This window comes from Coffea eugenioides, chromosome 8 (genome assembly GCF_003713205.1).
Source record: "Coffea eugenioides isolate CCC68of chromosome 8, Ceug_1.0, whole genome shotgun sequence".
In the NCBI taxonomy this organism is placed as follows: domain Eukaryota; kingdom Viridiplantae; phylum Streptophyta; class Magnoliopsida; order Gentianales; family Rubiaceae; genus Coffea; species Coffea eugenioides.
The window spans coordinates 10,099,787-10,127,751 of record NC_040042.1 but is presented as its reverse complement, the minus strand read 5'-3'; the positions used below and the strand labels follow the sequence as shown (position 1 = coordinate 10,127,751).

The window sequence follows — 27,965 nt, the reverse complement described above, 5'->3', positions numbered from 1 at the left end:
ATTTTGAGCAAATTTGATTAAGAATTTAATATTGGAAAAATTTGACTGATTTGATAAATGAAAATAATATTAGCGTAAAAGTTTAAATAAATTAAAATAATAAAAAACTAGTTTAAAATAATAAGTTTAGTATTACCCCTATTTTTGAAATTTTGGCAATTGTATTTATTTTGGGTAATGTTATTGACACTTCTCATATGTTATTTACATTCCCACTATTCCATTTTTAATTTATTTTGATGAGACCATATTACCCCTTTCTTAATTTCTTCTCCTTGCTTATGAGTTAACTTTACTGGATTTTCTTTTACATTCTAAAACCAATTAATTATTCCGTTACACATTAAAATGGCTAATTTAAAATTATCAGTAATATGCATTATGTATTTTTTTATAAAACTTCACGAAATTATATGATGCCAAAGATCAATCTAACAATATAATATGAACAGATTCCAAATTTCGAGCCTTAAAAATAAATAAATAAAAAATCCCGATCGAAAAAGAAAGATGACCAAAAACTAAGTATAACTACAATGTCTCATAAATCAGACACAAATACTTCAAAAAGTCTGCTAAGAATAACTCATATAGCCACCATAGAGGGAATGAAGCTTTGTAGTATATTTCAACAAAAGCATAACGTCATCTAGTATCTTGATGATGCAATGGAACCTCCAATTTACAAAATTGAAATTGAAATAATACTATGAAAAATAAATTAAAAAACATTTATGTAGATTTAGAAAAAGAGAAGCGAAAGTTAAATTTCTATACCTTTTGAACACGTAGGATAATTGTGCCTAACTTCATTGCATGTGAACACAAGATGGGACAGGAAAAGAAATTAGAGTAGGGGTCATATGGTCTCATCAAGATAAAAATAGGTAAAGAGAGTGCAAATAACATTACCCTTTATTTTTAGTACTGTGTTATTTATCCATTTTATTTGACTCAAAATCTAATAAATTGAATAAAACTGATATAAAACTGAACATTAATCTAATGCAAAAAAAATTTCAAGGATATAAACTAAATACTAACTATTTTTTAACTCTTTTTAGTTGATATTTTTGTATAATTGATATGATAGAGAAGATGTAAATCCTTTAGTAATGAAAGGAAATGATTGTTAGTTATGGATAAGTTCATGAATAAAGATGTCATTACACTCACTTTTTTTTTGTATGTCTAATTTTGACTAGTCTTCATGGGGTGTAAAATATATATTTTTGAGACTGAAGGGTAGAGTGTGACTACCCTCTTAGTTTTGAGGGCCAAAGTGTTATTAAACCAGCTATAAACAAATATGGAACTAGAAAATCTTGGTCTATTATCCAACAACTGTAGTACTTTCTATATTCAACATGGCGAATACGAAATTTCGCATATTCATTACTATATACCCTTCAATTTTTAACTCGTTAAATTACATTTTGGACCCTTAAGTTATAGATTCACTCTCACTTTAGTCATTAAAATTTAGTTTTGAATACTTTACCCTCAAAATATAAAATCCACCCTACTCTTAGTTCTTAAATTTTAACTGTTGACACTCTATCCCTAAAGTGTGAAATTTATCTAGTAGTTTTAATTCCTAAATTTTGAGTATCACTTGGTTACTATTTCATTAGTTTTGATACTTTCGTAGGATGGAATTCATATCTAAGAAAGTAAAGTGTCCAAAACTGAAGTGCAATGTATTTTAAACATTAGGAGGTAAAGCATCTAAAAATAAATTTAAAAATTGAGTGGAATGTATTTACTATTTAAAGGTTCAAAGTAAAATTTACTTTAAGTATCTTGTAGTCATGTAGTAATTTCGATCTACTTTCTTATTCCATTGCTTGGAAAAATTCTAGGGAAATTTTCAGAAACCTCCCTTGAGGTTTTTAACAATTTCATTTTGCTGCCTCAAGGTTTCAAAAATTACACATATCTCCCTTATCATTTAAAATGGCAATACTACCCTTAAATATTTTAATGAAATTTCCTTGTTTGGTATGCCTATATTTAGAATGACTTTTAAAATTATTTTTCATCATTTTTCCTTCTTATTCATTTTTTTAATTTTTTGCAAATAAAACTGTAGAACTCGCATTATTACCTCTAGTTTCTATTGCAACCAAATGTCGAACTAGTGATTTGTTTTTATGAGTTAACTTATATGCAATCCAATGTTTTTGCTGATCTTTGTTTTCTATTTTTTGATATTAAAATTAATAATAAATCAATAAAATGGCCCAATGCCACTACTAAATTATGATAATTCTACTATTCAAAAAATTCATAAACTCTAAATGAATTATTTCAATATTTTCTTTTCTATCTTATAAATCTAAATCCATAATAAAATAGTATCAAAAGTATCCTATCATAGTGATAAAATTATTATTATAGTTGTTTATTAAATAGTAGATATGGACATGAAAAATTTGACATCTTTTCCTTATAATTATTCTAGATAATCTTATAATTATATAAGAAAATAAATTAAAACTCATTACACAAGGGCATTTTGGGTATTCAATTAAAAATTGAACCAAATCAATATTATTTTAAGGTTTTGTTACTAAAACTATCAAATCAAGGGAGGTAGGCGTAATTTTTCAAACTTGAGGGAAGCTCAGCGAAATTGTCAGAAATCTCAGGGGAGGTTCATGAAATTATCCCAAAATTCTAATCTATAAGTCAACAAGTTCAATTATTGTACAACAACACGGCCAGGAGACTCATAAGCAATTTCACTCTACCTTTTTTTATTCAATATAACAAATAGTGACCCCTTATACATAGAAGTTGACCTTTGACAAAAAAAAAAAAAAAAATAGTGACCCCTTGCCTGCAACCACTACTTTGTCCGTTATAATGGACCGTCTCCATTGCCAAAAGTCTTGCACTTATGGTTTGTATTTTGGTTGAAATCATCATCATTCTCTGAATGTTCTCTTCTTCTTATACAAAATTTTGAGTGATTCACCATATGAAGGGATTTGTTTTGCAAATTCTGCAGATCAGCTCTTGCCAGAGTACTCATTCATTCAAAAGTAAGCGCTAAATTTCTTTTCTCTTCATCAGACGTATATTTTGGTTGAAATATAGCTTCTGCTGTTGTGTTTTTAACATTTCTTCTGCGGGTATATTCTTATTTGCTGCCAAATAACCTTTAGGGCTGCAATTTGGCTTCCTGTTATCCATGTTTTAGTACACTGGTTTGGAAGCATGAGCTTTGTATATGAATAAATAAGAAGGGTAAAATATTTAAACTTGATGAAGCTATTATTAATTGGTTATCTTTTCGGTAGATATTAAGGGTCCGTCTCGTCATACCCTCAAATTAAATTTACCATTAAATGATGAAATAGGAATTATTTTGGATCCTTAGATTGCAATATTTTCAATCATTTAAAATTTGAACCACTGTCATTTAATTTTTTAGGGACAAAAATTGTGGGAATAATTGCACGAAGGTTTGGGTGATATGTGGGGGAAAGAGTGTAAGTGAGAGATCTCAAATTAGATTAACAATGAGGTAAAATACCTAGAAAATAATGTTAGGAACTAAAGTGCTTGTATCACTATAATCTAAACGAATAAAGTGATAATAACAATGTAATAATGCTATAAAATAAAAGGGTATTTTTGTCCAAAATTTTTAACATGTCGAGTTGAATTACTTATAGGGGTAAAGTGACTAAAAGATAACGTTAGGGGGTAAACTGATAGTAGTGATATAGTTTAAGGGGGTAAAGTGATAATAACCCTATTAAAAAAAAAGAAAGTTTCACCGGATCCTTTTTTAGTTTCACAACCATTTGCTATTTTTCTTATTAATATTCCAGGATAACTGGCTATCTAAGATGAGAACCTTCTTACTTATTTTATTTCATGCTAAGGTTTATAGCATTCATTACCGTATTTGATATTTACTTGTAAAAAAATAAAATAAAATAAAATAAAATTACCTTTTTTCTTTAGGCATTATATAAGAAACTATTTGCGTACTATCCTGTAAGTCATGTAGAGAAGACCCTGACCCCTTGCCTGAAGGGAAAAAAAAAGAGGAGAATGTAGGCATGAATGAACTCCTATTCTAAATAATTGATCTTTTTTTCCCCTTTTTTTCCCTCTTTATGGTAGTGCTATGTCAGTTTTTTAAACAACCCTAAAAAAATTTCCCTTTAATTGATTCGAATAGTTAAAAAAAATATTAGTAGGATCTTTGTTCTAAATACTTGAAGTTGCATATAGATCAAACAGTAAAGAGAAAATGTGAATATGTATAATAAGATAGTAAAAAACATGTTTCATATCCTCTTCCTAACCTTTGATTGAGAGCATAATAAGATAGAACCAAGGGGGGAAAAAGGAAAAAGTATTAGGATCTGCACATACTGAATTGCTTTAATTTTGATTCAAGTCATTATCTTCCTGCCTGGGTAGGTTCACGATGTACCGGTAATTTTCCCATATTCATCAGATCAGCTATTGCCAGAGGTTTCATTTTTCTAAAATAAGTGCTGAGATTTGTTTCCTTTTCTTGAACTTTAATTGGTTTGGATAGTAGTAACAAAAAATAGTAGCATCTTTGTTCTAAATACTTGAAGTTGGATATGGATCAAACAGAAAAAAATTAAACAAAAATTGAATCTAAGATAATAAAAAAACATGTGATCAATGAGTTAAAAAACATGTGTCGTATCCTATTAAAAAGATGAATTATTAAGAAAACAAGGATTAGGATCTGCTCCTATTAAAAAGAGGAATTATTTTTTCCAGTGATACCTAGCCACAAGAACGAAATCGGACAGAAATCAGCATACAAGTCGAAATGAGTCATCACTTCAGGTTCCATTTCGTAGTGTATATGTTAAATTTAAGCCCCAAAAAAAAAAAGGATTTATCCTTTCCCTTTATTTGGCTCACACAAGATAATAATTGGTACCTTCTTTATATAGATAAGCTACATATCAAATAGTTAAAAAAAATGTGAATCTGTAAAGAAATAACTACAAAATTCCCCCCCCCCCCCCCCCCACATAAAAAAAAGAAGAAGAAGAAATGGATCTATGATTGAAATCTGAAGTGTGATATCGTCTAGCTAACTTTTGATTGAGCACATACTATCAATGAGCCAGAACCTGGAACACAGCATTAGAACGTTCTGCCATTAATAATAGGAATAACAACTCTAGTGGTACCTAAACACCTCCTACTAATTTATACCATTGCCAGTTGATATGAATTTAGTCATGTGCAAGAGATTCGATTTAAGGAAGAAGACATTGGCATTTCATTAAAACTCTTAGTTCTTTCTCATAATGCTATTATGTTAGACCGCCCACATTTCATTTGCTACAAAAATAACAAAACTCTTTTTCGATGAAGTCCATAATTATATCAAGAATGTTAATTTGTGTCTTGTAATTTCATGTCCACATGACTATTTAACAGTTTTATTGATTTCAGATTTTGTAAACTATCCATTGACAGTTGTTAAGAACTATTTAGAAGTTTACTATTGGATTTTTTCTTGTATAGTTGGGTAAATTACATTTTACCCCCCTGTGGTTTACCCTTTTTTTACATAACCCCCCTATGGTTTCAAAAGCTATACATAACCCCCTCATGGTTTGGATTAAAGTGTCAAAGTAACGGAAATAGTCACTCGTAACGGAACTTCTAAAAATGTCGAAATTACCCTTATAAATACATGATACATTAACCCCCTATGATTTTTATATTTTACCATATAACCCCCTTATGGTTTAATACTTTACCATATAACCCCCTTATGATTTTCAAAATATACACATAACCCCCCTTGGTTAATACATAAATTTCAACCTTACATAAGGGTATTTTTGACATTTTAGGTGACACCGTTACGAGTGACTATTTCCGTTAGTTTGACACTTTAATCCAAACCATAAGGGGGTTATGTATAGCTTTTGAAACCATAGGGGGGTTATGTGAAAAACGCTAAACCACAGGGGGGTAAAGTGGAATTTGCCCTGTATAGTTTTATTCACAAATAATTATCTAAGAAAACATCTTTTCAGATTTTGTAAACTATCCATTGATAGTTGTTAACAAATTTGTGGTAGGGCGAAATGAAATTCACACCTCTGTTCCAGGAAGTTCGTGCATAGAGCAGTGTATGTAAAAATTAGGGTAAATTATATTTTACCCCCCTGTGGTTTAATATTTTTAAATAACCCCCTATAGTTTCAAAACCTATACATAACTCCCTCATAATTTGGATTAAAGTGTCAAAGTAACGGAAATAGTCATTCGTAATGGAACTTCTAAAAATATCGAAATTACCCTTATAAATACATGATACACTAACTCCGTATGATTTTTATGTTTTACCATATAATCCCCTTATGGTTTAATACTTTACCATATTACCCTCTTATGATTTTCAAAATATACACATAACCCTCTTTGGTTAATAAATAATTTTCAACTTTACATAAGGATATTTTTAACATTTTAGGTGACTCCGTTACGAATGATCATTTCTGTCACTTTGACACTTTGATCCAAACTATGAGGGGATTATATATAATTTTTGAAACCATAGAGGGTTATTTAAAAAACACTAAATCACAGGGGGTAAAGTGGAATTTGCCCTAAAAATTATTGTTCACATCCTTGAAAAAACTCAAATATTGACCATGAAGTATAGGTACGGGTTTATGGACCCGTTAAACAGTCCATTTATCATTTCACTGACTTTAACCACAAGTAATAGTTCAACAAAATTGCATTTTGTGCCCTAACTCTATTCAATTGATTAATTGCTAATTGGTTAGCTTGTAGGATAGAGTTAGGCATATAGGATAACCTCAGCCTCTTGTACTTGTAAGAAAATAAAAAGAAAAACATAATTAGATTAACAAAGAAAACAATACAATAGATGTCCAAATTAATGAAAGTGTTAATCCTACAACCCTAAAAATCACCAATAAAATAGATAATTAAAACATAAAATATTCCAAATATTTGTTTTCATTTTCTCTACTTCTGGGAAACTATTACTTCATGTTTTTATTAGGGATGACATGTTGCTTCACAACCAAAAGTGTAGACTTCTAAAAATTAAAAATAAAATAAATAGAGTGGTGAAGTGGATAGAATTTATCAGAAAGGAAAAGAAATTTTAAAGAAAGAGAAAAAATAGAGTAGTAGAATAAATGAAATTAGTGCCAACAAATGTAGGAAATTGATAAAGTAAACGGAACACTTCAAATTTTTTTCACTGCACGTTGGATTCGAATCTTGCACCTTTAGCCCAAAGAGGGGTTTAATCCCTTTTTGGTGGCCATTGAATTAAAGCTCCATGATTAACTATATTTGACTGCAACCTACTGTGACCACGATGGGAAGGGAAGGACTGGAATGGTATAAAATAAAGCATATTCCACACTCCAATATTTGGAAATAATGGGTCCATGGCATAAAACTGTAAATTGCAAAATATAAGGCATATTCCAAGGTTTCAGATAAGTTGGCTATTAATGGATACGCTATTTAGGTCGATTGATCTTTCTGTTCTTTACTACAATTTTATGTATATGAAAAATGTTATTGATTTTTATGAAGAATAAATATGCTACTATTTCACTCCTATTATAAAACAAAGAAAAAGTATTTTTAAAACAAAGAAAAAGTATTTTTTTTTCCTTTATTATAAACACTCGAGAGTTAGAAGTCGATCTATCATCGAAAAATACGTGAATATGAATGTGAATGTGACTGTGTATATGAATAACTGCAAATTAAGGGGCATAAAATCAAATTTTCCAAGTGTCATATCACCTCACTAGCCTGACTATTCTAGAAAGCATATTATTATAGCTAGAACTAGGGGAAAAATAAGATTAGAATCTTCTCCGATTAAATACAAGAATAATAAATATTTCCAAAAACACATAATTTCACCTGCTAAATTCACACCAATAACTTTTTTTTATATGAATTTAGTCATCCGCAAGAGCGTGGATTAGATAAATAAAATTTTTGGTGTTTGATTAAAGTTATATGTTTTCTCACCATATTATTGCGTTAGACCATCCAAATATCTCCATGCAACTCATGCAACAAAATCTTAGATAAAACTCCCAGACCATCCAAAAATTGTTTACATTTTCAAATTTCATGTTTGCACGACTATATATAACCTAGCGTTTCATTAATTGTATAGCTTTACTCAAAGAAAAGCCATCAATTTAGTTTTACTCTGATATCTAGCATAGAGTGGTCCATAACAAACAATTGTTAATCCTTGAATTTCTTTAGAGAACCGACATATGATTCAAGAATTTAAATATGTTATTTATTTGGAGCAGATCTACAGAGGAACTTTGCGGTTTATCATGATTATTAATTAGCTACGGCTAAAGAACAAGTTTATTTCAAGGTATCTGATATCATGGAAGGAAGAGAAGTATCAAAAACAAAATACTTCAGTGGTTTTTCCTCCACTGGCTTAGACATGAGGAACTTTGAAAAAAAGTCTTTAAATACCTGGGACAGAAATGGCAACATTGTCAACATTTTTTTTTTAATCTTTCTGGTAGTGACCTAAGTTTCCTCAACGAAAGATCCAATTACAAGAGATAAAAGTTGAATTAGGCGAAGAGAGAGAGATTGGACTTGGCAAAATACCAGGATTAACTATTGAAGTTTTACAAATGAATCATTGGCCAAAAATGAACATTTTCAATTAACTTTCTACTTTTGGAATTCAGAACAGTTCTAAAGACCAGGAAATGACAGGTTGTATACTTAATGCAATAGGATGTCTTCAAAGTACACAACTGCAGACTTCATGAATGACTTATTCCAATCTTCTAGTCAGAGGCATTTGGGTGGATCACTAGAAACAACAAACTAAGGATCCAGGCTGAGATACGAGCGCTAGCAAAGGGAGATTTTTAGACCATAGTGCATCTTGAACCTATTTGACTGACTCAAACCATGGCAGAAACTTAAAAGAACTACGAAGCATGACCAGCTTCTTTAATGGAAAGCAGGAGGAGTATCATCATTTGATACCTGAAAATTGATGAAGCAATATCAGCCGATGGTGCTATCTGAGATTGGAGCCTCAAGCTATCACCATCCAAAAATCCCGTGTAGACAAACTGGCCATCACAAGAGTACATTGCAATTGACATGGAGGTAGACGATGAGTCTAGTGGATACGACTGCAGTAGGATAACAGTTAAGATCATGACAAAGAGGAGGTACCAACAACAAAATCTCCCAATACAGGGGAACAAAATTGCGTAAATTTTTGCTGTATAGATGAGTTTTCCCGGTTATCATGTAAAGCTTACAGCACCATCAATCCTGATATTTTAGGAGAAAGAGGATAGAAAATATTCCTATGCTATTAGACGTGGACATGGACTTTTGAAGGTCGCATCAGGAGTTAGGACCCCAAGGTTCGAGGGCAACTGTTTTAGCGTACTAGAAAACTATATATAACTGGCACATTAGACGATCTTGCCAATATTTTCAAAACCATAAAGAGTTTTACATACAATAATAATGTCAAAGCAATGATATGATTAGCCTTTTTTGGACTTGATAATCATAGTTCAAGAAATATGAATTCAAGTGCAGACTACTGAAGTTCATTTTTGTGTATCAAAAATTTTAAAAATTTTCTTTTGTTTTCAAATAATATTTGATTTTTATTTTGAATTTTTAGTGTTTAAAGTAGGCAATAAATGTAACTACATTATAAACTTTCGTTTTCCCACCGGGGGGCATTTGTTTAGGAAGAAAAGAATTTTTCAAAAGCTTTAGAGATGCAATGGTAGGATGAGTCCAGGCATGATGATATTAGAGCAAATCTCGCATGCTCTTTGCATGGGATGAGTTTTGGCCAACGAGTTATGGTTCCAACCATGCAAGGAAGTGTTGTCAACAAGTCGCTTTGAGTGCAACAATGGTTACTTTGTAATTTGAGTTAACCATTTTGTGACATTAGCGGCATAGTTTCCTTAAACAAAGACTGAAGATTGAGAAATTTATAAACTAAATATAAGGGCTAATAGATTTATTCAATGAATAGAGGAAAGAAAAATAATGAAAGAATAATGATGAGCTAGTGTCGCAGAATTAATTACTTTTTCTAAATCTAAATCCACTTCGCCAAAAAAAATTTTGCTGCACCTGGATGAAGATATACAAAGACCAATATTAATCCTACACCTTGAAATCTCAACTCACAATTCTAATGCATATGTGTCAGTTGTGCATGAGCATCAGTAGCCGGTTAAAGGCTTTGCGGGTGATTGCTTGTGGCGAGGGATTTTTCATTTCTTTTATAAATATTTATGAATGTGCTCATTTATTATAGGGTAAATTACATTTTACCCTCCTGTGGTTTTCGCAAAAACCACATAACCCCCTCATGATTTTAAAAGCTATACATAAATCCTCTGTGGTTTGGGTTGAAGTGTCAAATAGATGGAAACTACCTATCGTAACGATTTGTGGGCGAAATGTCCAAATTACCCTAATATAAATACAAAAAAGACAACAACGAACACGGCCGGGGCTTCCCTTTCCTTTCATTACTTCTTTCTTCACAACGAGAGGAACCGCGTCTGCAACAGTCAAAGTGGTGGAAGGCCCACCAGAGTCAAAGGGAGAGCTTTCTGCACCTCTCTTCAAGAGATAGGATTCCGGTTTCTGCATCTTTCTTTCTCCCATGCTTTTCCGTTGGTCAACTACCAAAAAAAGCCATTTCTGAAACAAGAGCTCTAGTCATGGTTTCATGCTGTATGGGAGCTGCTGATTGTCCCTGTCTAGGCCCCCACCAGTGATTCCATACTGCCCTTCTCCATTGTTACCTTCGCTGCCATGACCAGTACTACTGCTGCCATATCTTAAGCCAGGGCCCCTGCACCAGCCCCTGCCGTAGCCATAGCTGCTGTCCCAACTCCCTTGCCTGCTGCTTGCACCAGGACCATAGCTACCACCATTCCATCCATCACCATTACCGCCCTCTAGTCATGGTTTCATGCTGTATGGGAGCTGCTGATTGTCCCTGTCTAGGCCCCCACCAGTGATTCCATACTGCCCTTCTCCATTGTTACCTCCGCTGCCATGACCAGTACTACTGCTGCCATATCTTAAGCCAGGGCCCCTGCACCAGCCCCTGCCGTAGCCATAGCTGCTGTCCCGACACCCTTGCCTGCTGCTTGCACCAGGACCAATCACTACCACCATTCCATCCATCACCATTACCGCCGCCATCTTGACCATATTTACCACCTGGACCACCACCTCCACCCGATCCGACCCACCACCATTACCACCTACAGAGCCAAATCCACTGCCGTCATTGCTGCCTCCGCTTCCAGCCCCATAACCACCACCATTACCATCAACAGAGCCATATCCATTGCCGTCATTGAAAGAGATAAGGAGCACAGATCTAGGCTTTATTAGATCCGTTAAAGTGGTCAAGGGTAATATGGGAACGTTTCTTACTGTTACCAGTAGTACAAGCGCGTGTAAGACACGAATCGTCACGATGGATGTTTTCCGTTTATTTGACACTTTAACCCAAATCACAGAGGGTTTATGTATAGCTTTTACAATCATAGGGGGGTTATGTGGTTTTTGCGAAAACCACGAGGGGGTAAAATGTAATTTGCCCTTTATTATATCCTTATACTTACATAAAGGACCTAACCGCCAAATGTGACTGAAGGACTAGAAACATGAAATCAAGGCATGATGATTAAATAAATTTAGGAGGACAAAATCCAACTAATTAATGTCTTAGAACTCCCTCGTGAATCCAACTTCTCTGGAAAGGGAAAAAATTCTCTGAAGAAGAATTTATTTTGTTTTGTAGGAAAGAATAGTAGAATCTCTTAAGCAAAACATGTTTCCTATAATGGTGGAAAACTATGGAGAAGGAGAAGTTATATTATTCTGAAACTAAGATGATTAGATATTTCACAAGATTGAAAAGAATTACCTACCATGGTATAATTGTTGGAGGGGGTTTTGAATATTTTCTTTTATACGAAACGTTTTAACGTTATTAACTGAGTCAATTTTTACTCACACTTAGGCTGAAAAAGAAAGAAAAGAATCCAGTGTCATGTGGGCCAAAATTTAGACCTAATGATTCCAAGTTAAGATTGTAGAGAATGTCACAAATTCTTTGCTTGTAACTTGTGAGATTTCTTCCTTCAAAAAAAAAAAAAAACTTGTGAGACTTCTAAGAGTTAGCTTGATTTTACGTAATGTTCGATACTTGTGCACTACACAACCTGGAAAGTAAATGCAAGAACTTAGCTTTGCTTTCTTATCAATATAAGTATTGATTCCTTATCTATTACTAATACTTTCTTCTGTATACTGGACCACCAGCATTGCAAAAGGTTTCGCCAATATAAATTAGCTTCTTTCTTTGGTTCAATTCATCCAAATATTTTCCTCTGCTTAAATTCAAAGTTTTCAGAACGTAGCTTTACAATATACAAGGAATTTCTTCATATTTGTCGCATCTGTTGTCGCCTCTCGGGAGTATTCATTCCCTCTCAAGTAAGTGCTCAAGTGCTTTTAACTAGTTGATCAAATAATTACTCGGTTGCAGTATAGCTTCCACTGTTTTTTTTTTTATTATTGGAACATTTTTCCAGCTAATTCCCGCTTTTCTTGTTTTATTATGTATATATTTTGCACTTTGCTTATTGATCTTGACGGGTTTCAAATTCGTCTCTGGCTTTGGCTGATGGTTCAGTAGCCTGTAGTTAGGCTTAAGACATGTATTTCGAGTAACCCGTCCATTAACAAATTTTTTTTTTAAGTTGTTGCGTGCAAAAAGAAAGTTCCATATTCTTAATTTAGGTTTGCACTGATTTTGAAATTTCCGAGAAGAGAAAATCCATTTAAGTTGTTTGGTACATGATTGTTGCCTTTTGTCACTAAAACAAATGGTTTGTACGGTAATTTTTGAAGATGCCTCTAAAAAACTAGGGAATGGTTTCAATAGTTCCTCAACTTTTACCAGTAATTTTTCTATTTGATCTCTAGCTTTTGAAAGTGTCTATTAGGTCCCTTAACTTATAAATTTGGTTCCAAATTGTTCATATCCCTTCAAGCCAAATCCTAGTGTGGTAACGTTCATTTGATTTCAGGTATATTTTCCTTCTCAAAGTTTTGAAAATAAAGGATAACCATTTTGAATAGTTTTTTAGTTAAGTATTTTATGGTTGACCAAGTTGAGTAATAAAAAATAACACTATTCTTGTATAAATTTACATAAGGTAAAAAAATTACTATTTAGTAGTGCATCACAAGCTAAGCATTACCTTATGCTTATAATTTTGCTACCTTTGTTTTTTGTTATTAGTATGCAATCATCATTACTATTCTATTAAAGCCTAATAAACCTAAACTAGTAAATCTAAAAGTAACATTAATCTAACAAGAATAATGAAAATTTGTACAGAAATAAATTTTTAAAAAAAATTCTTTTAGCAATTTAACATTTTTAAGACAATACTATACAAAAGATGATAAAATGTGAAAACGAAATATTGTAAAAAGATTAAAGTAAACAAGAATCCAAATGTCTTTTGTTAAGGTACCCTTTTGTTAAGCTACCCTTTTATTATCTTCTTCTTCTTCTTCTTAAGGTACCCTTTTGTGCTACACCTGTCATTGGAATCCAAATAAATCGATTAGCCCCACAATAGAATGATAATAATTATACCAATTTACTACATAAATCAATAAATGTAGTGAATAAAAATCAATAAAATTAGTGATTCCTTACCTACTACTATTACTTTCTCTTGTATATTAGACCATAACTGCGAAAGTGTTTGCTATTATTAAGTTGCTTCTTTCTTTGGTTGAAATTATTATCTTTGTCCAAATGTTTTTCTCTTCTACTTATTAATTTGCTTCATTCTTTGGTTGAAATTATCATCTTCATCCTAATATTCTCTTCTGCATAAATTTTTGAGTACATAGCTTTCCAATATACGAGGAGTTTCTGCACATTTATCAGAACAGTGCCAAAATATTTAAACTTTCTCAAGTAAGTTCTCAAGTTCTTTTAACTTGTATATCAAATAAGATTTGGCTGAAATATAGCTTCCACTATTTTGTTCTCTAAATATCTTCTGCTAATAATTTGTTTGTCGTCAAATAAATTTTTGGGCTGGAATTTTGCTTCCACTTTTTCTTGTATATTTATGCATATGGTTTCCACTTTGCTCTTTGATCTTGACAGATATCGAAGTCGTCTTTGGCTTAGTTCTATGAGTTTATAGCTTATAGTTATGCATAAAGTAATGTTTTAGATAACAATTCCAACACAAATATTTTTTAAGTTATTGAGTGTAAAAAGAAAGTTCCATATCCCTAATTTAGGTCTATACTGATTTTTAAATTTCTCAAAAAAAAAAAGAAAAACCATTTAATTTGTTTGCTGCATGATGTTCCCTTTGTTTCCAAAAAATTGCATGGATTGCTTTTGGAAATGCCTCTAAAAAACTAGGTATCAGACTTCAATAATCTCTCAACTTTGAGCAATAATTTTATTGCATCTACAAAGTCCTTCAACTTATAAATTTGATTGGTTGCTTCAAATCAAATCCAAGTTTGGTAATATTCATTTTGCCCTTAAGGTTTGATTTTTCATTTTGCTTATCAAAGTCTAAAATAAACTATTTCAGCCATTAGAGGGATTTACTTTATTGTATGATATTTAATAGTTTAAGTATTTAATAATTGAATAATTTGACTAACAAAAAAAATAATTAGAGTGTGTTTAAATAGAAGATTATTTGAAATACTATTTGAAAAAATTTGTTACAGTATTTTTTGAGATGTGATGTATGTGAAATATAAAAGTAGTTTAAAAAGTAAAAAAATTAATTGAAAATAGTTTTCATAATGCAACCAAAATATTATTTCGGATAACTTTGTTTTCCAAACACACTCACAATATTTCTAACGATTTACATATACTAAAAAAATGAAAAATTACTCTTTAACACATGACAAGTTAGCATCGCCTTATGTCACGAATTTTGCTAACTCATTTAGTCTTGTTACAATGTTATCATCATTATTATTCTGCTTATAATATTATAAACCTAAAAAAATATATCTGAAAAGAAACATTAATCCAACAAGAATAAGAAAAGATTATATACAAAATAAACAATAAATCTTTAATGTTTTTTGTATAGTTGTTATTATAGAAAAGATCATAAAGTTTGACAATGAAACAATTATAGAAAAGATACACGCAAATAAAAATCCCAATACCTTGTTTTGTTTTATTTTCCTTCTTCTTCTTTGTGTGCTTCTTTTTTTAAGTACCCTATTTTGGCTAAACTTCTCATTAGAATCTAAATATATCATTTAGCGCCAAATTAGAATGATAATGTGCATAACAGTAAATTGGAATTAATATGCACAACAAAATTTTTTTTTTTTTACTCTTCCATCCCTCCCCACACCTTTTCCACCCTGAACTACCAGGCACAAAATTTGAATTCTGAACCTGATAGTAGTGAAGATTCTAAGATCCCTTCTCTCACCATTAGTAATCAAACTAGTCAACAACTAAATATTTATCGAAACCATTAAAGTGGCAAATTTGACTACTTTTTAAGTTAACTTGGGAGGAGCTAAACTTACATTAAAATGAATCTTAGTATTATAGAATGAAATTTTCTTGATTAGATTCAGTCTTTGGGACGAATTAAAACCAAATTCAGAATTTTCCACACATATTAAATTATTCAAATATGTCAACTATTAGATAATAACTGAAACTAATAAAAAGGACAAATATGTTTTTTATTTAAACTTAGAGTAGGAAAATAGACATTAAATTGAACCTCGGTGGGAAAGTAAATATTACCATAATGAGATTTAGCTTGGATGCACTATTCATAACTTAATTTATAAGTTGAGGAACTCAATTATACAAGTCGAAAGACCAAAAAAAACCATTGGTAAAGGTTGAAGGACAATTGGGAGTCATTTACCCAAAATTTTACTCGAGATAAAATTGGTGTTTGAAAGTATATCCTACAACTAGTAATATGTTTCTCGATTTTGTAACCAGGCATGTCCACCAATTATTCTGAAACTATTTCTTTGATTAATCGATAAATATTCTTGGTGGTCATTAACTGGCTGTCTAGAACGAATCGGATCAATGTTTTCATGTTAAATCAGAAGATATTTTTTTGTTCGTTTACTAGTAACAGAAAAACAGCTTTTGCTTCTAACTATGTTCCAATTTTTCATTTTCTATTGGGTCTATCAAGTTATAAATCTCTAATAACTTGATTAACATTGATTTAACTTTCTTGAACTGTAATTTTCAGGTCACACGTGATGGAAGCATTTGTGGGAATTCTCGTAGATACTTTGAATTCCATGATCAAGAAGGAGCTTGGATTGCTTTGTGGCGTTCGAACCGACATGCAAAAGCTTTCACGTTTGCTCTCCACCACCAAGGCAGTGCTTGAAGATGCAGAGCAGAAGCAATTCACAGAAAAGGCGATACAACTCTGGTTTAAGGAGCTCAATGTTGTTGCATGTGAAATCGATGACATATTGGATGATTACGCAGCTGAAGCCTCAAGAGTCAAGTACAAAAATTCTGGTTGTTTTAGTTTGATGTGTTACCTTGTAGCAGGAAACTTAGTGTTTCGTCACAGGATTGGGACAAGGATGAAGGAGTCCCTTGAAAAATTTAATGCAATAGCTGATGAGCGAATAAAGCTTGGTTTGAGTGATCAGAAGCGTGGGACCAACCACTTTCAGGTTGATTCCACTGCAACACGTGAGACTGGTTCCTTGCTAAAGGAACCTGATCTAGTCCTTGGAAGGGACGGGGAGAAAGACAAGATTGTGAAAATATTGGTGAACCAAGTCAGAGATAATCAAAATGTATCAGTGCTCCCTATAGTGGGTGTTGGAGGCCTTGGAAAGACAACACTTGCCCAATTGGTCTTCAATGATAAGCGGGTAATTGAGCATTTTGAGCCAAAACTCTGGGTTTGGGTCTCAAAGGATTTCAATGTGAAGAGGATTATAAAAGCCTTAATTGAGTCTGTAGAAAAGACTTCTATTGGAGACTTACCCTTGAATGATCTCCAGATAAAACTTCAAAGTTTATTAGAAGGGAAAAGATACTTGATTGTACTGGATGATGTCTGGAATGAGAATCCACAGGAATGGGAGGATTTGAAATCCGTTCTGCAATGCGGATCAAAAGGTAGTTCAATTGTCACGACAACTCGCATGGAGAAGGTTGCTGAAATAATGGGCACATTAGAGACACATCGTCTATCGAGTTTGTCAGATGATCAGTGTTGGTCACTGTTCAGGCAACGGGCATTTGATTGTCAGCAGAAGCAAGACAAACTTGAAGCTGTTGGAAAAGAGATTGTAAAAAAGTGTGGTGGTGTTCCACTTGCTGCAAAGGCTCTTGGAGGCTTTCTACGATTTAAGTCGGAAGCGGAATGGAACTCTGTCAAATGCAGTGAGCTTTGGAACTTACCTGAAGATGAAACACGTATCTTGCCCGCATTGAGATTGAGCTACCTTAATCTTCCGGTAGAGTTGAGAGGTTGCTTTGCATATTGTGCTGTATTTCCCAAGGGCTCTGAAATTGAAAAAGAAGAGGTAATACATTTGTGGATGGCAAATGGATTGATTACTTCTAATGGAACGATGGAAGTGGAAGATGTTGGTGATGCTGTGCTGACTGAACTACATTATAGATCATTGTTCCAAGCTGTGAGGAAAGATGTGTTTGGCTATGGCAGTGTCCCTGCTTTTAAGATGCATGACCTTGTCCATGATCTGGCTCAATCCGTAATGGAGGCTAAACACGGTGGAACAGAGTCAAACAGAACCATGATGTTGGATATGCCACATGATCGGCTAGCAGTGGCTTTTCCTATTACAATCACAGGCATTGACCAGTTTTCTTCTTTCTTGTCAAAATGTGGTTCCCTGAGGGCACTCATTGTAAGGTCACCGTGGTGGACAGCAAATAAGTTTACAGAGTTGCCACCTGCAGTAAGCAAATTGAAACATTTAAGGCATGTAAATCTTTCAAGAACTGAAATTGTTGAACTACCCAATTCAATTTGTGACTTGTGGAATTTGCAAATTTTAAACCTGAATGATTGTGGCAAACTTCAGAGTCTACCCAAAGGCATGAGATTCCTCAGAAATCTTCGACATCTTTGTCTACAGGGGTGTGGGAGTTTGACTCACATGCCGAGTGGAATTGGGAAGTTGACTTGCCTGCGGACGTTGAGTATGGTCGTCCTGAGTGGCAAAAAGGGCTTCCGACTAAGTGAGTTGAGAGACTTAAATATGCTTAGAGGAGAGCTATCAATTGAGCACCTTGAGAGGATTAAAGACAAAAAGGATGCAGAAGAAGCTTGCTTAATTAAAAAACAGAGTCTCCGCGAGTTGCGTTTGCATTGGCATTTCAAAAGAATGCTTCAACGGTACAATGATGAGGAAGTGCTCGAAGCCTTGAAACCCTGCCCCAACCTTCAATTGCTGAGTATACAAGGCTTCAAAGGTTCATCATTATTTCCATCTTGGATTTCAACTGTAACAGAAGTTTTGGTGCGGAACAGTGCCACGGAGTACATAGTTGGGCCCCAGGAGAGTACTGCTACTACTCCAGGGGTGAAAAAGCTGACGTTACAGATCATGCCCAACCTAAAAGGAATGTTAAGAAGAGAAGTCCAAGGTACTCTCGGGGTATTCTCTCAACTTCAATCCTTGTCTTTCTTCAATTGCCCAACGTTGACATTGCCTTTGCCACATATGCCGTCCCTAAAGGAGTTATGCGTCGACAGCTGCCCGAACATGGCATGGGCTTCAATCTCCAATCTCACTAGTCTTAACTCCCTTAGAATTGAGGACATTGAAGGATTGAGTTGTTTTCCAGAAGAGATGCTACAAAATCTTAGTCTTCTTGAATCCCTGGGTATTAGTGACATGAAGGATCTGCAAGCCTTACCTAGAAGCTTGGCTAGCCTCACGGCTTTGAAGATGTTGGCCATCGTGGAATGCCCCAAGCTGGAGTCTCTGCCAGAAGAAGGATTACGAGGCCTTGCATCTTTGCAGGAACTCTCTTTGTTCGGATGCTATAATTTGGTGAGTCTCTCAATGGGGACTAAAGCCCTCAAATCCCTGACTCATCTAAGCATCGACGGGTCAAACGCGACAGCTCTGCCAGAGGAAGTCAAACATTTCCCCGCACTACAGAAACTGGAGCTGATTGATTTTCACAATCTAACTTCATTGCCAGACTGGTTTGGAGGCGGCCACCTCACTTCTCTTCAACACCTGACAATAGGGTCTTGTCCGAAGCTTGAAACACTTCCATCCAGCATTCAAATGATGACGACACTCCAAAGTTTGACAATAAATTACTGCGAGCTACTGGGACCACGGTGTCAAAGGGGAAGAGAGGAATGGCACAAAATTGAGCACATCCCATTCTTGGACTTGTAAATTGCGTAATACAATTATATATGAGTGGGTCCGCATATTCATGTATATTACGTGAGAAACTATTTGTGTGTACAGTCCTATAAGTGTAGGGAAGACCAACAGGCCTGTTGATATGAATTTTTAGTCATTTGCTAGAGCTTGAATTAACTGAAGAAGATATTGGGATTTGACTACGGTTCTAGTTTGAAAATGTAAGATTAATTATGGAAGTAAATAGGGAAAACATATGAATGCATAGGAGAATAATAATTATTAATATATATATATATATATATATATATATATTATAAATTAGATGAATTTTAGATGTGTTAATGGGTACCCTTGGCCCAAAGAAAATTTTTTCCCTAAAAAAAATAACAAAAATAATGAAATGATCTGTGATTGAAAATCCGAAGTAACTTTTGAATGAGAACAAACATATTATGACTAATCTGGAACCAAAAGCATAGCAGATATTATGACTTAAATGAAGAAGATATTAGTATTTCATTAAAAAATTTAATTTTCTCATAATGCAATCACTTTATTCCATCCACATCTTACTTGCAACTCGAATAGCTAAACTCTGGTTGGATGAAGTTCATAATTATATCAAGAATGCTAATTATATCTTGTAATTTCATGTGCACATGACTATTTATCATTTTAGCAGTTTACTATTGCATTTTTTTCTTGTATAGTTTTATTCACAAATAATTATCTAAGAAAACATATAATTTCCGATTTTGTAACCTATCTATTGATAGTTGTTAACAAATTTGTGGTATGGCGAAATGAAATTCGCCCCTCTGTCCCAAGAAGTTCGTGTATTGAGTGGTCTATGTAAAAATTTTACTCAAAAATAAGCCCTAACCCCAGGTCATTTAAGTCTCAATGACTTCAGAAAAAAAAAAAAAAAGGTCTCGATTTTATGTGCCACTCTGATGGCCAATGGATAGGATCCACATTCTTAATTTAAATAAAATAAATGTTTCACAATTTAAAATTTTTCATTTTATAATTATGTTTGTCAAAGTATACATTGATGCGTTTATTCATGTGCATAAATTTAAAGACTTTTTTTCCCTATTATATTATTTTTCAAAGACTTATTTTTGAAGTGTATGTCTTCAATATATCTAATAGATGATAACAATAATCACAAATTGAAGTTTTAGCACCCCAAACTTCTACGTTTTACAATGCAACCAAAATATTCGGAGTCCAATTAGTTAATTTGCATCAAATCATTGCAATTTTCAGCACTGGCACCTTCCTCTTCTTAATGAAACTATAAACCGCAATCAAAATATTGCATTCTTATGGATGCAAACAATTGGGACCATGGCGTAAAATAGCCCAAGGCAGAAATGGCAACTGTGCCAACAGTCTCTTTTGATCTTTCTGGTAGTGGTAGTGACCTGTTTGATTGTCTCAGACCATGGAAGAAACTTAAAGAACCATGGAGCATGACCAGCTTCTTCAATGAACCATTGAGCATCATCATTTGAATACCTGACAATTGACGAAGGCATGAAAATCGACAGTGCTATCCAACAGTGGAGCCTCAAGCTATCAGCATCAAAGATTCCAATTGCACCATCCAAAAATCCCGTGTAGACCGACAGGCCATTACAAGAGTATGTTGCACTCGAAATGGAGGCAGAAAGTGCATCTCGTGGATACTACTGCAATAGAATAAACAGTTAAAAGTGACAACAAGGAGGTACTCAAAGCAAACACTTGGAAAGACCTCTGAAGAGGAAGGGATAATAACATTACTAGAAGACCACTCCATTGAGCCTTATACCATACCAGGGAACAAATTTATCCAATTTTTTGCTGCAAGTAAGAGTTTTCATATTTACCATGTTACGATCTAAAGCACCATTCTCAATAATTTGGGAGAAAGAAGATGAGAAGATGCCATACAAGCAGACATGGGAACCGAAATTTGAAGGCCGCTAAATGCCATTCACTGAATTAATCTAGAAAAACAAAATGGGAGATAAAGTTATTGTCTCTCTTCCCTCTTTCAACCTTCTTCTGGTCCTTGGTAGAAACATAACCGATGAGGGAAAGATGGAGAAAATCACATCCATGTTTAACCCAAACACATGATGCAAAATTGATTTTCATAATGCCCTTTATCATTCCAATATTTGATTGGCTATGCACCACAGAATGTAGGGAATTAAAATTGCATCAGTGGGAAGAAAGTCATGTCAGAGGACAATCTAGAGTTTCAAGCCAGAATGAAACCAAATCTAAATCTCTCTGATTCTTAGCACATATAGAAAGTATACTATTTAAATTTTGATTAAAAAATGTTGACTGTCATATAGCATATACTCGCAGAATTCAAACACTCAAGTTGAGTGTCATAAACAGCAACCTGACTTTCATGACTGACCAGCGAATGACATTGATCATTGTGGAACTGAACTTTAGTTTCTCCAATTACAGGTGACGTATGACCGGGTGGTGCTTGTATAGCTTTCATTTTCTTCTTCTGCCAACCATCAATGTTCCAGATACATAGCTGCAAACAATATGGTGCACCAATCATGAGCAGATTTTAACAGATGATAAAGGAAATAATTTCAATCTAGACTCCGAAAAAAAAAAAAAAAACACTTGCCTGTGCATCAGCTCCAAATGATACCAATACATTCAAGTTCTGGGAGAAAGCAAGCCCAGTGATTTGTTTATGGTGCCCCTTAAGCTTGGTTTTAACCTATAATTCAAAACAAGGGTAAAAAAGAAAAACAGCCGATAGTTCCATCTCAAGCGGGGGGAAAAGAAGACATACAAGCCCATAGTGAAGCTGCCACCATATACAAAAAATATCGTAATCAACAGATCTATAGGCTTCTTAATTCCAAAAGCTAAGTATACACTAACAAAATAGAAAGCAACCTTCTTCTTAGTCCTTTTTACCAGTCAATCTAGGGAAAAGTAGATTTCAAGAAAGTCATATGCACAAATTTCACATCTTCCCTTTAAATGAATACAAAGGCATGTAATGCACAAGAAGAAATTAGGGTATATCACGCAATATACAGATGCAAGAAAACAGGAAAACTACTATGGAAATGTGCAGGAAGGACCCAAATAAACACTGGTTGGAGTTTTCACAAAAAAAAAAAAGGACTAAGTTTTCCATAATCATTTAATAAATCAGGCTCTTGCCCCTACTCCAGAATCTGACTATCACCAAACAGAATACAAGTTTTTAAGTATTCCTTCCTAATTTCCTATTTAGTCTTAAATTTGACGACCTTTAGCAATTATAGGTGATTTGGGGCTCCAAATGATGCCACATTCAAGATAACAAAGCACGAAATCCTACTATGAGGCTCAAACTGGTATAATACAATCCACAATTGACCTATTGTGGAAGGTTTAGGGACTTCAAAGGGGCTGTCTCAACAACAAAAGATGTACTCTGAGATAGACAAAGAGAATTAGTCAAGTGATTGCAACAAAAATCATGTATAAAAAATTTTCACTTTCAAAACATCCTGCGGCAGCATCATTATCTTTATCTAAAAGCCATTGAAGTGCTAAACAAACAATTTCTTTAAATAAGCAACATGATCAGCAGTTTCGAATAGGATAATATTCACAGACCCAAAGGGATGACAAGAAAATCTACCTCATCAACTCTGACATTGTATATTTGTATAGTGGAATCTTCCATTCCTATGGCAATAATATTGTTGTCCTGAGGATGGAATGCCAAGTACGTAATTGCTAGAGGTAGAGGCATGAAAGTAGTCATGACCTGACCAAAATTCAAGGGATTGGATTTGTCATCTTAAACCATCAGCAGAGGTCGTGCAAAGGTCAGACAACGCAAACAACGGACACAATGAAAACACAATCCGAGCATAAAAAATGACAGATAAGCAAAAGCGGACTTTGACCCATAAACATAGTGGCATTAGGTGCAGAGGGTAACAACAGACCTTAAACGCCATCATATTGAACAAAGAGACCTTGCCACCAGATGCAGACATGACGCAAGAGTCATTCTTTGATAAAGCAATGCATGAGGGTGACTTTATAATTTCGAGACTGATATGCGCAGAACATGCAACACGGAAGAAAAAAAATACAAAAAATGGGATATATCAGATAAGGTTAAACCGAAGGAAAAGAGAACAGAAATGGAAACAACATGCTGAAAATCCAACCTTTCCAGAAGGATTCCGTTCACTGCGCTGCCATTTCCAGAGCCTGTGAAGAGCATTAGATTAGAGCCCAACGCCAACAGAGCAAGACCAGAATTTGTGTAAAGCAAACGCAAAATCTGCAATCCCCATATTTCTTGCTAAATAAAAGGCCACTAAAAGCCATTCACTGAATTAATCAAGAAAAATAAAATGGGAGATAAAGTTATTGTCTCTTTTCCCTCTTTCAACCTTCTCCTGGTCCTTGACTCCTTGGTAGAAACATAACCTTTTAGGGAAAGAAGGAGAATATCGCATCCATAGTTACCAAACACATAATGTGTTATAACAGATGCAGCGGAACGGAAGAGCAAACAAGAACAGACAAGAACAACTTGGGGGAAATCAGATTTTATTAGGGTTGTAATCGGAATAGTTTACAGACTAAAATAAGGTGTATATATATACAACCAAACAGACTGGATCCAAAATGTATCATCCCCCGAACAGCTCAGCGAAGATTGAAGATCTAATTCAAGGCATCTCAACATAATGTATCATCCTTGAATCCTTGCAAAATTGATTTTGATAATGTCTTTTATCATTTATATGCAGCACTGAATGTTGGGAATTAAGATTGCATCTGTGTGAAGAAAGTCATATCAGAGGATGATCGAGAGACCCTCTCTGATTCCTAAAACATAAATTAGAGGACGCTCTAAATAATGTTGGTATCTTCATTATTTAGTAGAAAATCTGTAAATACATTTTAATAACTACAAAATGGATATAAGATCGAAGATTCCCAGTGTTAATCATCTCACTAATCTTTTATTACAAGTATAAAATAAAACCAGGAAAAACACGTACAGAATGGTCTGTTAATAAGTCATAACTCAAGAACCTTAAATTTCTTTTGGATAACATACTTTTTGATACCATGATACAAGCACTTATGGATGTCATTTATTTTGGAGGACATCTGGACAGAGATTTCGCTAGTTAACAGGATAATTTTGCATCTGATTTGGTGAATCCAAAGAAATTCTGCATTGTATGACGAGGGTGCTATCCAACATCGAGCCTCAAGCCATGGGCATCATGTATTCCAATTGCACCATCAGAAAAGCCCATGTAGACCAGAGGCGATCACAATAGTATGTTGCACATGCAATGGAAAGGAAAAAAGCGAGTGTCGTGGATTCCACTGCAATACTAGAAAGAAGGTAGAATAGACTTGAAAATTTGCTCGACTTTAAATATTTATCTTAATTCACGACGGCTGTAATTTGTAAAGCAATCATCTATAATTTTACGCGAAATCACGATTTGCAGGTGAAATCACATAAGATTTTGTTCCACATGCAGACTGGATTGCAGCAAGAAAACTCAGCCGTGGTCTCATGTATAAGAGGACAAACTAATAGTACATTGATGGTGATATGTTCAGTGTTATTAAGGCTACAACGGATTTGGGAGAGACACGATAAAACTTTGATGTCTTCTTCCGCTCCTCCTGCTGCAATCTCGAAATCTAAGAGCCTGAAAAGGTGCTGGTAAACTTGGACTTTTGAGCACTCAGCATCTTTGGCATTTATACCAGATGAGGGTTTTAACCTTGATTTTCAAACTTGGTTGAAACTTTCTGGATTAAGGAGAGTACTCTAGCAAGGCCCAAAAAGTATTCACTGCCTTGCAGACTACTAGTTAGGTCGCTTCTATGGTGGAAAGTAGGTTGACCTGCCCACCGTAGGCAGAAAGAGTGCTAGAAGGACAGCTCAGCACAAGCATCTCTATCCCTGTTTTTGGGGCCAGTTGAGAGAAGGTGACCGGCAAAGCCTATTATCATCTGAAATCTGAAGGAGCTAAGAGCAAATACTAATATAAATTGGGTTGGGTGGTTAAATAAATAGGTGAAACTATAGATGCTATACTGGAATAACAATAATAGCAAAAGACCCTATAAGTGTAAATTTTGATTTTTACTTTATCATCAATTGCATTTTTTGCTTGCTTGTTTCAATGGATTTGCTATCATTAGATAATCCTATCACAACAAAATCTTTTAATTCAGCACTTACTTTTAAGTGTACATTTTGATTTTTACAATGATTTGATTATCCTTATCATTAGATCATTTTAATATTTAAAAATTCTCAAATTTTGACACTAATTTACTGGTCAAATTTGTGATTTATAATTTATCATGTCCAATACAACTAGTTGCAGAGTTAGAATTTAAATTCATACCCATCTAGTTATTCAATAGTTCAAACGTTCAATCTTTGAAACTTTTGTATTATGTGATTTATGTGTATGATTATTTTATCTACAATCTCAATTCTAATTATATTTATGATTACTCATCTACAAATATGATATCGATTTGAAAGTCACCATGTTACGTATAAGATTACTTATCTGATTTCTAATCTATCAGGTCAATTATGTCACGATTCTGGTTTTTTGTAACACTATGTTAATTATGTTTCTAATTATTCATCTATAATTTTGATTCCAATTAAAAAATCACTATCTATGAGGACTTAGTTAGAGGGATCGCTGTTAGTATAAACTTTTTAATATCATTTTCTAAACTTTCAATTTTATCCTTAGGGAAAAACTTTTAATTTTTGCTCTAATTGCTTAATCACATTTTGCCAATATAACTATCCTAAGTATTGTAATTACCAAATTACTATAACATTATGAACCAAAATTCTTCAATAAATTATTGTGAAAAATAAAATTTTTATAAAATTAATTCCTTTTAATTATTTATGTATATAATTACTCATCTACGCGAACTAACAATTAAATTTAATCCTTAAGATTGGAGTACACATAAATACATTTATGGGCTTTTAACTTACCAAAATTGCCCTTCAAATTTTGTCCTTCGCCAATTTGGCTGCTCCCAGCTGATGCCAATTTTTGGGTGCAAACAAGTGCCCATAAGTTGTTGAGGGGATTGCTTTTTATTTCTCATTGAAATTGAAGGGGATCACATAATCAATCGCTTCTACCGATGTTTCAATAGTTCATTTAATAGCTAGTTCCTGCCCGTCCCGCAACGATGTCTTGGCCAAATTTCGTTTGCTCTTCCCATCACGCACAGCTTTCCACCATAGACGGAACCGTACTAGTTAGGCTGTTATGCTCTCTTGCTTGCTTGCTTCCTGCATGTGAACACGCGTTGTATTCCAATTAGATGCCTAGAAATTTGTGTAGATTCTAGTAGTACTATTGGATTTCAATTGGGCAGACTGAACATGGCCTCACACATTAGCATTGAGATACTGGGGAAGGGGAAAAAAAAAGAGAGATAAAATCTCCAGAGAGTTTGAAAGTGGAGTCATGCTCAGCTGATTCCTCAGCTTGGAGGATCTTCGGTTGCGCTCGTGGGGAAGGGGATAGAGGTTGCTGCTGATGCCATTCTTCACGCTATGTCTGACCGCGTGATTGGCGAACCTGAGGAAGTGCTGGAAGGGACTGTTATTACTGGAGAGTTGGTGCTGGGGGAGCTGAACGTGGCAGTTGGCCCGGGCATGGTGGAGCCCATACAAGAGGGGGCTGTTGTGCCAGGGGAGAGCTGCAAGGAAGAAGCTGTCAAGGATGGACGACAAACAGAAGCTACCGAAACTGTAGCAAAAGCAAAGTCCGTTGCTGATGATGAAAGGGAGGGACCATTCGATCAATTTGCAGTCCATGACCACGGGAATGATTGTGAGGGGCCCCATATTTTAGTGGAGCAAATATTGGGAGATGGTCAGCAGCAAATGGCCGACAATACTTCATTGAGAAATCAAAATGCCGACAATTCTATTTGGAACAAAAGTGAGGGGTCCCAAGCTTTTGAGGAGCAGAATTTGGGAGATGATAATCATCAAAAGGTCAACACCACTGACCCCGAAATTCTTTATGGTGCCTTGCGTGGGGTTGAGGATGTACCACCCCTTGTGGTTACGAGTACAAGTACACGAACAGAAACGAAAACAACAATGCCTCAAAATCCAGTGCCACAATTCAAAGATGTGTTCGATGAGATTAAATGGGAAAAATTACATGGTACAATTTCCCGACCACATCAAATTCCTTTTATTCGTTCAAGTATAACATGCAATGACAACAAAAATGAAGAAGAAGACGACGATTCACAATGCGAAAAACACAAAGATCAAGACCAGAGCCTAGTTCAAGAGCAATTTACCCAAGTGATTTCAAAGAAAGCGCGAAAAC

General features: G+C 34.2%; 1 long non-coding RNA gene and 1 pseudogene across 1 annotated transcript in view; one reads left to right on the top strand and one right to left on the bottom strand.

Moving 5' to 3' along the window:
• LOC113781164 overlaps nucleotides 1-27,965 on the top strand; it is a 65,918-nt gene that overhangs the window by 15,846 nt on the left and 22,107 nt on the right. The window lies entirely within an intron of this gene.
• Nucleotides 1-27,965, bottom strand: part of LOC113781163 — an 87,241-nt pseudogene that overhangs the window by 41,341 nt on the left and 17,935 nt on the right.